Below are 14,659 nucleotides of genomic sequence, written 5' to 3'. Positions count from 1 at the left end.
CAATTTTTATGAGTCCAACATAAAGAAATATGTATCTGACGAGACCCCTGTCATTATGACATCAAACTAGATGAGAGTCTCCACTTTGTCAAGGAACTAGTGGAAATTGTGGACAAGGAAGTCAAGAGAACAAAGCGAAACGACATTTCAATAGTAAAGGCCCGTTGGAACACGTAGAGAGAGCCTGAATTTATGTGAGAAAGCAGAACCATATGAAAGTACCAACATATGTTCCCCCAACCCTTCGGGACGCAATCGGAATGTTAATTTCGGGACAAAATTCCTTCTAACAGGGGGATAATGTGACAATTGTCAAATTTGGGTTAATCAAAGTCAACAAGTCAACAAAAGTCAACTGAATGGGGTATTAATTTTGGGTTTATACTTCAATATTAGATTTTTCAGTTTTGGACCGAAAACTTTATGATCTTGCTTTTAGAGTTCTCGTCCTAGGACCGAAAACTCTGTGATCTCGGAGCTAAATGGTGTTTTTGGTGGGAGCTTGGACAAAAATCACCATGTGTTCTCAGTTGGGGCTTGGACTGTGTAACAACCTGAAAATTTTAGATCAAGCAAGGTCTAAACCCTAACCTAGTATATGTGCAAACCACATTGCAACCTTGATGCATTATGTCATCTATAGCCTAGAGGACATGTTTAAAGAGTTAATAACTAAGTGTAGATTGAAACCCAAGTTGATTTAAGCTAATACAAGTCGACATAAATCAAAAGTTTAAGGCTGAAAACATAAATAAATACACTAAATAAGGTTTTCAGTCCAAGGATTCTAGAACAAAGAGATTTCGGTTTAGGGAATCTAGCCAAGATTAAGTTTTCGGTTGGAGGAATTAAGGATCGTTGAGATTTCGGTCTGGTATGACCGAAATTACCACCTATGGAACTGAAATCTACTAGCAAATCCCATATAGGACCGAAAACTCAAAGCCTAAGGCCCATCAAGGACCGAAAACATATTGCTATATATATATATATATATATATATATATATATATATATATATATATATATATATATATATATATATATATATATATAGAGTCAAGATCAAATAAGAAGGAAATTTTTGGTAGGAAGGTAAGAAGTTTTCTTTCTACATATTTTTTTCACGAACAAACAAAATGAATCATTAGATGATTCATTTGTAAGATGATTCACAAGAAAAAATTCTCAAAAAAACATTTCGATGATTCATTTATACAATAATTTTGTTGTTATTCACTAAAATTGTCACAAAAGTGAATTTTTTCTTAATTTACTTAAAAATGAATCATAGAGATGTTTTTTTGGGAATTTTTTCTTGTGAATCATCTTACAAATGAATCATCTAGTGATTCATTTCTTTTGTTCGTCAAAAAAATATGTAGAAAAAAAACTTCTTACATTCCTACAAAAAAAAAATTCTTAACGGATCTATATCCTATATATATATATATATATATATATATATATATATATATATATATATATATATATAGAACCGAAATCAATCCTTATTTCTCACTTTTCACAATAAAATCTTTCCCATTTTTCTCTCAAAACTCATAAGATTTTGCCCAGATATCCTTCAAATCTTCATACCTTAATCAAGAACATTCATAAGGATCTTCAAATCGCCTTATTTTCACCAAGGACACACCAAGAACACCAAGATCATTAAGAACACTTTAAATAATTTTAAGAATTGTTTTTGTAAGTATTTCTTATATAATCTAGTGTTGTGTAACACTTTGAATTATTATTACGATAATTTAGATACAATATCATGTATAAATATTATTAGGATATGACTACTTTCATGCATTCTAACCTGAGGATCACCGCTAGCACTTCGCTATCCAAAAAAGCACACACACTTGAGGTGAGTTCATATCACAAAGTTTTCTCTATTTTTAAATGTTTTTAGGGGGGGGGGGAATATAAGTAAAACACAAGAAAAATTGTGTTAACATTCAAATGATTTTAAACTGTTTTAAACTACTTCAATTATTTTATAGTTTTGTTTTCCCAAAATATATGAGTATAAAACTTGTTTACATAAAACTTTAACTCTTTTGTAACGTGTAGAGCAAAATGGTATATTTCTCAAATATTTTATTGTTGTTATAGAAACAGTTAAATTACTAAGATTTTCATTGCATACAGAACATATATATATATATATAAACTATGATACGTATAGTTTAGGGAACACTTACACTATTTTACTGAGTTAGGGATACAATACATAAACTAGTTAATATAGGGTTGTGAGCCACTACTTCACTATACCTTCTAGAGTATGCGTTGAAGCCCTGAATTATTGTAACGCCCGTGTTTCTAGGCTAAGCATTAGTAGATGATGCAATAGTCTAGGTCAACTAATGTAACTCATTTTGAAGTAATAAGGATGAATTATGTGAGTATTATGTGAATTATATGAATTTATGTGCTTTATAAGCGTCAAAATTAAAGTGTGAGATAAATCTGATATCTATACATAAAGTTGTAATGGTCGAAACAAAATTTTTGGGTATATAAAGAACACCAAAATCCGAGTTATAATGAAGAAGTTATGACCTGTCGAAGTCTTATGGCAAAACTAGCATGACACCGGTAAAATGTAAATAGTGAATTTACGATACAAGACCATTTAGCCTTAGTAATCTAAACAAAAGTTGCAGTATACATTAAACCAAGAGTGTGTATAAAAAGAATGCTCAAATCTGACTTCGTATGAGGAAGTTATGATTTTTATAAGATTTGGCTTAGCAGTGCATAGCCCGAAACTCGAATTATAGATCGAGCGGTTTTTTGCCAATGCGACCTAAATGAGAGTTAAATATCTCATTAATAGGAACTCAACGATAAAAATACAGATGAAAACGGAGTCCATATGAAGAAGTTACGAAATTTACACGGTCATTTAATAGTATAATCTCCTCCTACTGTCAAATTTAAGATCGGTCGAGAATTAGTCGATGGAGTCAAAATGAAAGTTGCAAAATTTATTTTTACCTACACGTGGATATAAAGAACGTCAAAAAAGGAGCTCGTATGTGAAAGTTATGGATTTTAGAAGTCGGAAGTGTGTTGTGCGAAAATGGGTGACGTGGCACAATCCTGGACATTGCTTTCTCCCCAAGGCTTACCCCCAGATGGTGACATGTGGCACCAAGATGAGCCATATCTCACCCTATAAATACAACTCATTCCACCCTCATTTCTTCACACCTTTCCCATTATTTCTTCTCTCTACTCTCTCTCTAAACCTCCCAACCCCCCCCCCCCCCCTAAGCCCTAGGGAACTCCCCTAACGCTAGAAGAAATCCCCAGAGTGCTCAACGACTCCGAGAAGAAGAGCTTTCGGCTCGGAAACGTTGCTCTAGCGAAGCCCAATTTTTAATAAAAACCCATTGTAAGTGAGACACACCTACCATACTTTAAGTATAGCTTATATATAAATATAATATCATTATTATAAATAAGATTTATCAGTGATTCAAAGTCGTTATATTGATTGATCTACTTACAGGAATGATGTCTAGGTTGTGATTTAGTGAGGTGTGTAAAGAGGGATTTCCAAACAGTATACTTCGTATACCAAACAGACCCTACCTCCGATATGATCCTACTTGGTTGTTCCTTACTTGATAGAATATGAAGTAGACTATGAGTTAATGACAAATCTAGACTAATAATTAGTCGCAATAAATATTAGACTAAAATCTAGTAGTAATAATACTAGGTTTCATCGAAGGAAATCATATTGTTAAGAAGCGAAGCGCTGCTCGAATTTCGATTTGTCACTTTAACAAGTGAGTGCATAGTTACTTTCATCTTACACATAGATATGAAGTATTTTATATAAATTACATGCTAAGTGTACATATTGTCTGTATACTTGCTATCTATGCTGGATGAATGATTTTTATACATGTTTTAAATGATTTAAACTTTATATGTATTTTATATCTACAAAATGTGTTGGTTAAAACATGGGTAGAGGTAATAGACGATGTGTGATAAAATGATGAGATGCCTCGATGTTTTAAAATGATCCAGTCATCTATTGGAGTATACATGACAACCACGGGCTATTCTAGACAGTCTAGTGGAACGCTAGCAGGCTCGCAACTTGTAGGTGTTTATTTGAACTTAGTGTTCACCAGCAGTACTCCATCCCGCACATGGTTGCCTTATTTGACATAAATTGCTGAGGAACCTCTGAAGCAGTGTTGTCACCCCGATGAAAGTCCTTAGACTAGGTCCCTTGTGTTAGATGTTTTAGAGACGTAAAGTGAGGATAACATGAACGGGTAATCGGGTTTGCTTGGTTTGATAAAGTTAATAAATTTATTTATTGTGGGTTGAAAACCCTTTGTGCTCACCGGGCTCCCAAGCCTGACCCACTCAGTTTCTTGTATTACAGGAAGTGGTGCAAGAGCATAGATATGATGTTGGGATGAGGGATTACAGATTATAGGCCTGTAAATATGAAATAATGTAGTAAGTCTTATATTTTATTGTTTATGCTTTTAATCTGTATCGCACATGACGTCCCGAGGTTTTTAACGAAATACATTTCTTCGGAAATGCTTTGATAAATCTTTATCATATTTTCTTTTGGGAACAAATTCCATAACACTTTTCTTTAAAATGTTACTCTGATTTTTAAATAAGCATAAACAAAATCGGTCTTTGCTGGCCGTAAAAATGGGGATGTCACAGTTGGTATTAGAGCATTAGTTTAAGCGAACTAGGAATTTGTAGGATTTCTGGACTTTAACTTAGAATGCTAAGTAATGATTGTGAGATGAGTGTCTAGTATATTTTAGACACAAGCAGTAGTTTATTTTAGGAAAGATGCCAAAAATGCTTTTATGTGCTATATGCTGTTATTTGTTTGGATCTATGGTCTGTTGCCGACCGGATTTGGAATCCTTATGTGTTCAGGATTCTAAACGTGCAACTATGATACTAGAACTAACATGTAAATGTTTCGGAGTGATACAAATGATTTAAACATCCATCTAAAATAATGATCTAAATTCACCCTATTCGGTGTATACATCAAAATGGAAAGAACCCGAAGTGGAATCGGGAACGCGAATGGAAATAGGAATCAACCGCCAGTGATTGAGCAAATACCGGTTGTAGCAGATGCTCCAGAGCCAATCACAATGGCCGGAGTACAAGAGATTATCCAAATGACGTTGGATCATAAAATGGACGAGACAAGATGATTACTCCAATAGAATCGAGAGGAACCTACTATGCCAGTTGAACAGCCCGGGTTGAATGACGGGCAATCTGAGGAGGGGAACTACAGCAGGACCGTTGGTCAAGCTGATTCGCTAGTGATTAAGAGGAACAATCAAGATGACAGAGTCGAGAGGAAGGATGCAAGTACAAATATTTTCTGACTTGAAGGCCATCAACCTTCACCAGGAAGAAACATCCGATTGGAGTTATGGATTGGATCTTAGAGATGGAGTTGGCTTTTATGACGTGTAGTTGGAGAGGCAAACTACAGACCACATTTGCAATGTTGCAGTTCAGAGGAGGTGTGGTTCGTTGGTGGAACACTCTGGGGAAGACTTTAAGCCCCAATAAGCCCCTACAACTGACGTGGGGAGAGTTTTTGGTGCAGTTTAAACGCAAGTACAGCTCGGCCCAAAACCTACAAGTGCTAGAAAACCAATTCCTAACCCTGAAGAAAGGAAGCATATCTATTGATGAGGACACCAACAACTTCACATAGAAGATGGAGTTTGCCTTGTGTCTTGTCCTAGATGAACTGACAAAAATTGACAAGTACGTGAAGAGACTTCCATGGGAGTATGCGGTGCCGGTACGTCAGGCGCCTACTCTAGAGGTAGTATCTGGACTGTCAAGTCTGTGGAGGAGATGATCAAGGGAAGAGCCGCCATCAAGATTGAGGTTGGCGAAAAGAGGAAATTTGAGGGGTCTGTTAAACCCAATAAGAAGAGCAAGTTTAGTTCAAAAAAGTTTCGAGGAGGAGGAAACGAAGCGAAATGGTGCGAGAAGTGCAAAAAGAAGCACTCAGGGAAATGTAGCGAGGAAGTGACCTACTACAAGTGTGGGAAGACGGGGCATTACGCCAACGAGTGCACCGCCAGCAAAAGGGGGTGCTACGAGTGTCGTGAGGAAGGGCATGATGTGTGCAAACTCACTTAGTTTTAAACCTACTTTCAATTATAAAATAACACACAAAGGCAGTGAACCTATCAATTGTGGTATAGTTAAATAAGTAGGGTATCGAACACAGGGAACGGCAAATTAAAACTAAAAACTAATTCTATCTAAATTAATTAATAAATAGTGGGTTTTCTCTAGTTTTACAAGACTAGAAAACTTACTAACTATTGCTTAATCTAAAACTTAGAAAAACAAAGAATTAACTAGATTAATAATCGGAAGGAACTTCTGTTTAGTTCAACTCAATTGATCCTATGGTTGATTTCAAGGTAATGGTGCAATGGATTAATTATTTTGTTGGTTACCGATTCAAGTGACTAGATTCGCATTCACTACACTATCCTTAGCAAATAAATTAACTTAAACAGTGGCCAGTTGTCTAATTTAATTAAATTCACTAGATTAATTATTCGGGTTAATTTAGACTTGCAATAGTTAACTAATTTAATCTTTTAATTAACTTCTTGATGATGGTCATCACACAAGCTTGCACATGAATTTACTCAATTTGCTTATTAACTCTAGTTTCGTGTTCATTAATCCTAGACATATGATAAAGTGGTCATATAGCATATGAGGTTGATAATCAATAGATGTTCATGCTAATCAATTATCTTCCTATTAACAGAAAATTAATTATTATTGATACACAAGGTTCTTTAGCAAGCAAAAACCACCAACTTAGAATTAATTCTACCAATAATCAAACCATTGTATCAATTTTGTATCCCCAAACAGAAGTCTAAAGGTTTTAGCTCATAATTGAAGTAAATAACAGCAAACAAATAGAGTCTAATTGTTTAACCATAATGACAAAACAAAAGATTAAGTAGAGTGATGAAATTTGCCTCAATTCTTCCTTCGGAATTGAATTCTAATTTATAACTTCGTCTTCTAGGGTTTTTTCTGACTTCTTAATCGTAGTTGAACTCTTCTGAATCGTTCCCGAATTCCCCCCCATCGTTCCAAGGAGTTATCTTTATATATACGAATCGACTCGTCGAGTCAGGTGCCGACTCGTCGAGTCCATCTCTTAGTCCCTGTATTGTGATAAGTCTCTGGGATCCCGAGTCTTTATCTTCTCGAATCTTCGCTTGGACTCGTCGAGCAGTCGACCCTACTCGCCGAGTAGGTGTTATTTTTAGTGTTTTTCTTTTTTGTTCCATTCTCAAGCTCTCAACCGCTTCTCCTGCTTCCTTTTGCTTCCGAGCTTCATTTTTGGACTGAAAATATAATTCAACCACTTTTAAGTACCTTTTGTCCATAAAATGCAATAATTTAGCTAATAAATGAATAAAAATCTATACTTAATATGAACTAAATATGCACATATCAAAATACCCCACACTTGACTTTTGCTTGCCCCCAAGAAAAACTGAATTTTAAACATTAGAATCACATATGACAACTCCAATCTAACCCAACCATTATGCCAAGACCGCAATGCATGCATTTGTGTCTAAAATTGTCCTAAGTACCCCCATACTCCAAATACTCACAATCCTCATAAACATTCGCCCACTCACCTCGAACTATGCTCATTTTATGCAACCCTCTGAATCCATCCGCAGAAAACCTCTTACCCTCAAGGTATTTTTAGTTGAGCAACCCAAGCATACATAATCTAGAATTACAACTTTTCGATACCACTATGGAGCACTTTTGAATTCTTCACTTTCTTGATAATTTGATCTTTGATCTCTTTGAATTCACCACCTTTATTGTTTGATTTTTGGTATCTTCAACTTTTTGAATTTCTTGGAATTTTGATCTTTTGATCTTCACTTTATTTGCTCCAAAATTCTTCAACTTTTCTTGCAATTCTCTCTCTCTCTCTCTCTCTCTCTCTCTCTCTCTCTCTCTTTTTTACATGTACCTCTCTTTTTTCACTCAAAAACCTACATGCTTAAGCAAGGGCACTCAACTTCAACCTTTATTGGCTAACGATAATAATTTTCCTGGATACATTTCAGGTTTAGGCTGCTAAACATATTGCATCCCTCAGGCTGAGCAGGGTTGTGTTTTTGTCCCATGATTTCACTGGAATAAGGAAGCCACAAATGCACTAGAACGTATATAGGCTCAACTAAACATTTGGGTTTTCATGCAATCATCAACACAATTCTAATATGGAATCCTAATTTGCTTTTACCAAAATTTTCTAAATTAAGTCCTAAGTAATATTTTTGGTATGAAAAAAAAAATTTAATTAGCCTAAATTAAGATTCTAAATTTTCTAATATGTGACCAACCCCTACCCCACACTTATTTTATGCAATGCCCTCATTGCATATTATGCAAAAATAAAAATGAAAATATAGAGAGAATTGGAACAAACTCCCCTGGGGTAGCAATCGATAAGTTGATACTCTTCTCTTCAACTCCATCTTCAATTGACTTCAGCCATGGGAACAGCTCATCCATGACTTAGGTGTCAAAATCTCATGTGGCAGCTCCAAATATGCAGGGAAACCAGTGTATGATCTTCAAGAATCGATATGGAAGAATAAGTGGTCAAGTGGCACACTTAGTAGCATCAAATCACCAGTCATTTTAGTATAAAAATGAACGACTTGTCGAGTCATATATGCGACTTGTCGAGTATAAGCGTGGACAGTTTCGAATATGTGAGAATACAAAGTGACTCGTCGAGTCAGTTTAGTGCACTCGACGAGTAGACCGCTGGACGAAAAAAATGATATTCTGCATTGGTTCCAGCCTCTAAGAAATCTTCAAAATTTCTCCTCACTTCTAGACTCACTCGCTCATGTCCCTTAGGACCGGACTCGACACTTTGACTTTAACACTTCCTTTCCTTGACTCTCTCTTTCACTTTTTATAACTCTCTTGACTCTACGACTCTAAACCCTTCTATGCAAGCACTCCTAATCCAATTCTGAAAATCATCAAGGCAATCAAACATCAAGCATAACAGTAAAAGTCTTAACAAATTCCAAAACACACCAAATAAGAACAAAAACAAAAATAAAAAATAAAAATTATTTAATAAAAACACAAAGAACTAATCCTCATCCTCATCGTCATGTTCCTGCGCCGCTCCACTTCCACTCGCGCCACTCCTTCTTGCATTGATCACTTCATCCCACGACGGAATATACAGGAAGTTACCACCATCGATATGCGGAATGTTGAAGTGGTCAAAAAGTTGAATGTGGGATTGATTGCTAAAGTTTATACCCCGCGCCATTTGATCTTGTAACCGCCTCATCTCAACATTGTACCAATCCATTGGTACTTCATCACTGTCTACCGGAATCACCGGCGGTTCCTCCTCTACATCACGCTCATGCCTCGATCGGACCCTCCTTCCCGGCACCTCGGGACCAACAATAGGATCATCATGCGGGATAGCATAATGACCTCCACCATAGTCCTCAATGATCCTAGCCATCCTAAAAAGACCGGGATTGAATGGAGGGGTAGGAATCATAGTCATCAAATTCCACGTGCCACGGGTCATCAACCCAAATGAATTGGCGAGCTGTGTAACAAACATTCCACCATTAATCTTCGATGTCTTGCGGTCTTTAACCGCACCCTCCGCCAAATATGAAGCTAAACACCAAGGAATATTGCAGAAAGTGTCGGGTGTGATAATGCTCCATAAGTAAAAGACATCAAAGTTAGAGACCTTGTCATCATCCTTTCTTTGGTTAATGGTGGTGGAAATAAGGCGATGAATAAGGCGGTGTGTAGGCGACCGAATGCTTCCCTCCTGGGCTGACTTCGGAATGTACACTTTGTTGGCAATCGTATTCCACCAACCCGTGCTCGTCACTCCATTGGGGAACACTTTGTGAGAGCGTTCCATAAATGCACGGAAAATGGCGGTCGAGACCAATGACCGGTCATAAATACCCATCCGACAAGCCAGATCAACCACGGAGCACTGATGAAACTCCCCCCCCCCCCCCCCAAGACAGAAACTGACACTCGTCGGGTGATAGTAGTCATCTCCCCCACGAAAAGATACTGTGGAGAAAAATTCCAGGCAAAGCTCCCGGTACACCGGCTCTTGAATACGAAAGATCCGGCTCCACCCATCGCAAACCATCGTCTCTCCCTCGTAAGTAAACTCCTTTAAAAGATAGGGAGCCAACTCCTCTTCATAACGCACACTTTGCAACCAACCCCAATCAATTCTATTGGGCACATAAATTTCTTTCTTTCTGACTTCGGCTAATTTCTTCTACCACCTCGTCATGGTTGAAGCGGATTCGATTTGAGGGAAATTTAACCAAGCAAAATCTCCTTGGCATCCACTGGAACCTTGCCCCTATGAAACATTTTCCTGCAACACAAAGAACACAAAACCCAGAAAACATGGAAAATTATCAAAACAGATCACTCTTGGGTCCCCGACTCGACTCGTCGAGTCCATGAGCGACTCGGCGATTCGGTCAAAATCCGGCCATGAAAACTCAAAATTAACTTAAGGGTTTTGTCCAAGGGCATGTCTATAAGGTATTAGAGCAATAGTAATCATCCAAAACAACATAATTGATGTAAAATCAAAACCCTAGAAATTCAATATAACTAAAAATCGGGTATTATATGAAATTACTACCATAGATTATCTTAAAATCATTGCTCTAATAGAATAAAGGAGGAAATCAGTTACCTTTTGAGATGGAAATTGAAAAACTTGAAGAAAAATTGAAGAAGATGATGAATGCTTGAGAGAAAAGGTTGGGAGGGAGGCGCACGGCGAGTGAGTTGTGAAAAAAAAAACTGATTTCATTAGGGTTAAAACCCTAGTTACCGGTTGTAAAAAAAATTTTCCCTGTAAATAAGACCGACTCGTAGAGTCAGGGTTAGACTCGGCGAGTCTGGTCGCGATTTTATCATTCTTCTGAAATCTGAATGGACTCGTCGAGTCATAGTCAGACTCGGCAAGTCTATTGCAAACAATTTAAAAATTATAAAATATTTCCATTTATTTAGAAAAGAAAATTTACTCCACCCCACACTTAGTCCATACGCACTCTCAAGCAGACATGTCCGACGAATTGGAAGATTAGAATTCTAAAAAAAATCTAAAAAAACGTAAAAAGATAAAAGAAAGCAAACTCTGAATAACGGGTTGCCTCCCGCCAAGCGCTTCTTTTTAAGGAATCGTTAGCTGGACTCCTTCCCATCTACATCTCGTCATCTTCCAGCATCAGGAATGCACGCCTAATCTTTTGTGGTTTGTACTTTGTCTTGTAAGTGTGAATCTTCTTTTTGTAAGCCCGTTTTAATTCCTCCCTTTTCTTCTTTATAGCATCATCCTCAGCTGCTTGGGCTTCCCTTCTCCTCTTTTTCTTCTTCACCCCACTCTTTTTCACCTTCTCTTGCACCTCCTTTTCCTTAAACTTAATTACTTCAAAGCTTGTGAAATTTCGTGCTCTAGGTTTGGTAATGAAAGGTTGACTAGCATCAACTCTCATATCATTTGCCTTCTCCTCTTTTTTTGTGCTTACTTCATCTTCAAGCGGAATTGCGTCAAGACATGCTATATGGACATGTTGAACTTCCGTGTCCATTTCTCCTTCTGCTGTTTGTTCTTCTAAAGAATGATGAAAAATATCCAAGTCCAGCTTATGTAGAGAACTAGCAACAAGTTGATCTAAGTCCTCCAAGTTGTTGGCAATTTCGACTGGACTCGTCGAGTCCAGGAGAGTGACTCCACGAGTCGGATCGTATTTCGCCATTTCCACTGTGTTTTCTGAGTAGCCTCCTTCCAGTAGCTTTTCTATCTCCTCCAAGTCCTTGTTAACATCTCCATCCTCTCCAGAAGGTAGCAAAAACTTGCTTCGATCTTCTTCTTGCAAAACTGCAAGTTCCTTTTGTAGTATCTCATCATCTAAACCGATAAATGAGATCTCTTCTTTCCCTTCTTCTTCTTGCTTGGCTTCTGGTACAACTCTAAATATTGCAGACTCGTCACCTACCCTTAACGTTAGTGTAGACTCACATACATTGATTAAAGCAAATGCGGTGTTTAAAAATGACCTCCCCAAAATAATCGGAATTTTGGGGTCTTCTTCCATGTCAAGCACCACAAAGTCTACTGGAAATATGAACTTGTCGACTTTAATAAGAAGATCCTCACAAACGCCTTGTGGATGAATTGTTGTTTTGTCTGCCAAATGGATCTTCATGTTTACCGGCCTTGGCTCCGGTAAATTCAGCTTCTTAAAGAAAGAGAAAGGCATCAGATTGATGCTTGCACTCGAGTCGGTCAGCACTTGAGTGACAAATGCGTTTCCAAATTGGCACGGAATTATGATACTCCCCGGATCGCCCTTCTTTTCGGGTAGCTCACTCAATATTATCTCCGCGACTTCAGCCAAGTCTTTCCTAGCAGCAAAGAGACCTTTTAATAAGTTGAAGTACTTGGGTGTTTTGAGCATTGTTTCTACAAATGGCACATTGACTTGTAGGGCTTTAACATGCTTCATAAAGGCTCTATAAGCTTCAACTTTTTCAACAGGCATGGCTTTGATTGGGAATGGAAAAGGGGGATTATATGGCTTTAAGGGAATGACAGTTTTGTCATTTACGCATGGACTTGTCGAGTCCATTAGAGGGACTCGGCGAGTCTGGTCGGGTTTAGCTGGAGCCAACTCTTTTGCCTTTTCTGTCTTCCTCTTGGAGATCCTCTGTGCATGTGTGCAAATTTCTTCATTGCTGGAAGTCACCATATTCACATTCTCCATTCTCGGATTGGTTTTGGTATTACTTGGAACTTGACCCGGTCTTCTTTCATTCACTTGGTGTGCAAGTTGTCCCAGCTGTTTCTCAATGTTGAGAATGGATGCCTGTTGATTCCTTAGCATATTTCTGGTCTCATGTATTGCAGCATCGTGATCATTGTGTCTCTTTTCGGACGCGGCTATGAATCTAGTGAACAATTCTTCTAAATCGGCTTTCTTTTCCATCACCGGTTCTTCCTTTTGATAAAATCCCCTCTCTTTCTGCTTGTATTTCTCCTCCTTAGCCTTCTTGTATTCTTTGTATGGGAGCCATTCCTTCTTCGGTTTCCGCCAATTCTCGTCGTATCGATCGCCACTTGAATAGAATACTTGAGCCTTCTTGTTTCCATTCTCATCAAAATCACAATCCTTTGTGAGATGAAGCCCTCTACAATTTTCACATCCAAACCGAATACCATGGATTGTTTGATCCATTTTTGTCATTCTTCTATCTATACTATCGAGCTTAGCTATCACCGCCGCCATGCTATCATTTGCCGAGTTCACTACCCCCCGACTTACTTCATTTCTTGGATTGTGGTATTCTCTAGAGTGCTTAGAGAATTCTTCAATTAACTCCTTGATTACCGAGGTGCCTTCTTCGTGAGCGGGCCTTAAGAATCGAGCAGTTGCCTTGTGGTGACATTGACTCCATCATAGAAAATGGAGACCGCTTGTTGGCTATTGAGGTCATGGTGTTGACAATTTCTAAGCAAGCTCTTGTATCTTTCCCAAGCTTCATAAAGAGATTCTCCGGGTTATTGCTCGAAGTTGGCAATGGCTTTCTTGAGCTTTTCTATTTTGGAGGGCGGGCAAAAGTGGTCTATGAACTCTTCTTTCATCTTGGCCCATGTGGTGACCGATTCGGGAGGAAGTGACTTTAGCCAATCCTTTGCAGCACCTTTGAACGTGACTGGGAGCATACGAAGAAGCTGGGCCTCGCGTGGAACATTCGGTACATTGAAGTAGTCAGCCACATCATTCACTTCGTCCAAGTCCTTGTAGGCGTCTTCGTGATCCTTCCCACAAAAAGGAATCTCCTTGAGTAGAGCGAGAATATGGCCTTTTAGTTCGAAAGTAGCGGTTGTGGGAATTGCGGGCTGCACAAGTCCCAGGCCGATGTCATCGCGCATCCTCTTCTTCCATTCCCCAATGGGGACTTCATCGATATTAGCCATAGTGATAGCTAAATTGTCTTCAAACTCGGATTCGTGCTCGTATGTGGGTTCTTCTTCTTCCTCGGTCTCGTACTTGGTGTCTTCTTGAATTGGGTCTCCGATTGTCAAAGAGGCACTGGATGCTCCTGTTATGCTGCTCCTCTTCTTGCTGAAAACGGATTTGAGGTTTTTGAGTAGTGAGTTCTTTGAAGAAGCGGTTTCTCCAACGGTTTTGCCTTTGCTCCTCCTTAGTGCGGATTCCAGGTCTTCAAGAGGAGGGACCAGAGGTGTATCGGATCCTCGGTTCATGAAACAACTGTAAACAAAACAGAAAACGCGTAAAAAGAATAAAAATAAAATAAAAAACTAAAGATGTAAACAGCGATGTACTCGCCGAGTCGGCACGAGTGCACTCGGCGAGTTCAAGGCAAAAACAGAACAAAAAATTTTCTAGTTACTTTAAAAACGGATTTTTATTAAAACTTATTCTACTTACTGAATTACCTTTTAATCAACTTTGTGTAA

General features: G+C 38.1%; 1 non-coding gene across 1 annotated transcript; it reads left to right on the top strand.

The window, feature by feature from the left end:
- Nucleotides 1–13,664: 13,664 nt before the first annotated feature.
- Nucleotides 13,665–13,771, top strand: LOC111886330 (small nucleolar RNA R71). Its single transcript, XR_002848393.1, has one exon. It is a non-coding gene; the product is annotated as a small nucleolar RNA R71 (small nucleolar RNA).
- The last annotated feature ends 888 nt before the right edge of the window (nt 13,772–14,659 follow it).

Source organism: Lactuca sativa, chromosome 2, assembly GCF_002870075.4.
Source record: "Lactuca sativa cultivar Salinas chromosome 2, Lsat_Salinas_v11, whole genome shotgun sequence".
NCBI lineage: Eukaryota > Viridiplantae > Streptophyta > Magnoliopsida > Asterales > Asteraceae > Lactuca > Lactuca sativa.
This window is presented reverse-complemented; position numbering and strand designations above follow the sequence as displayed.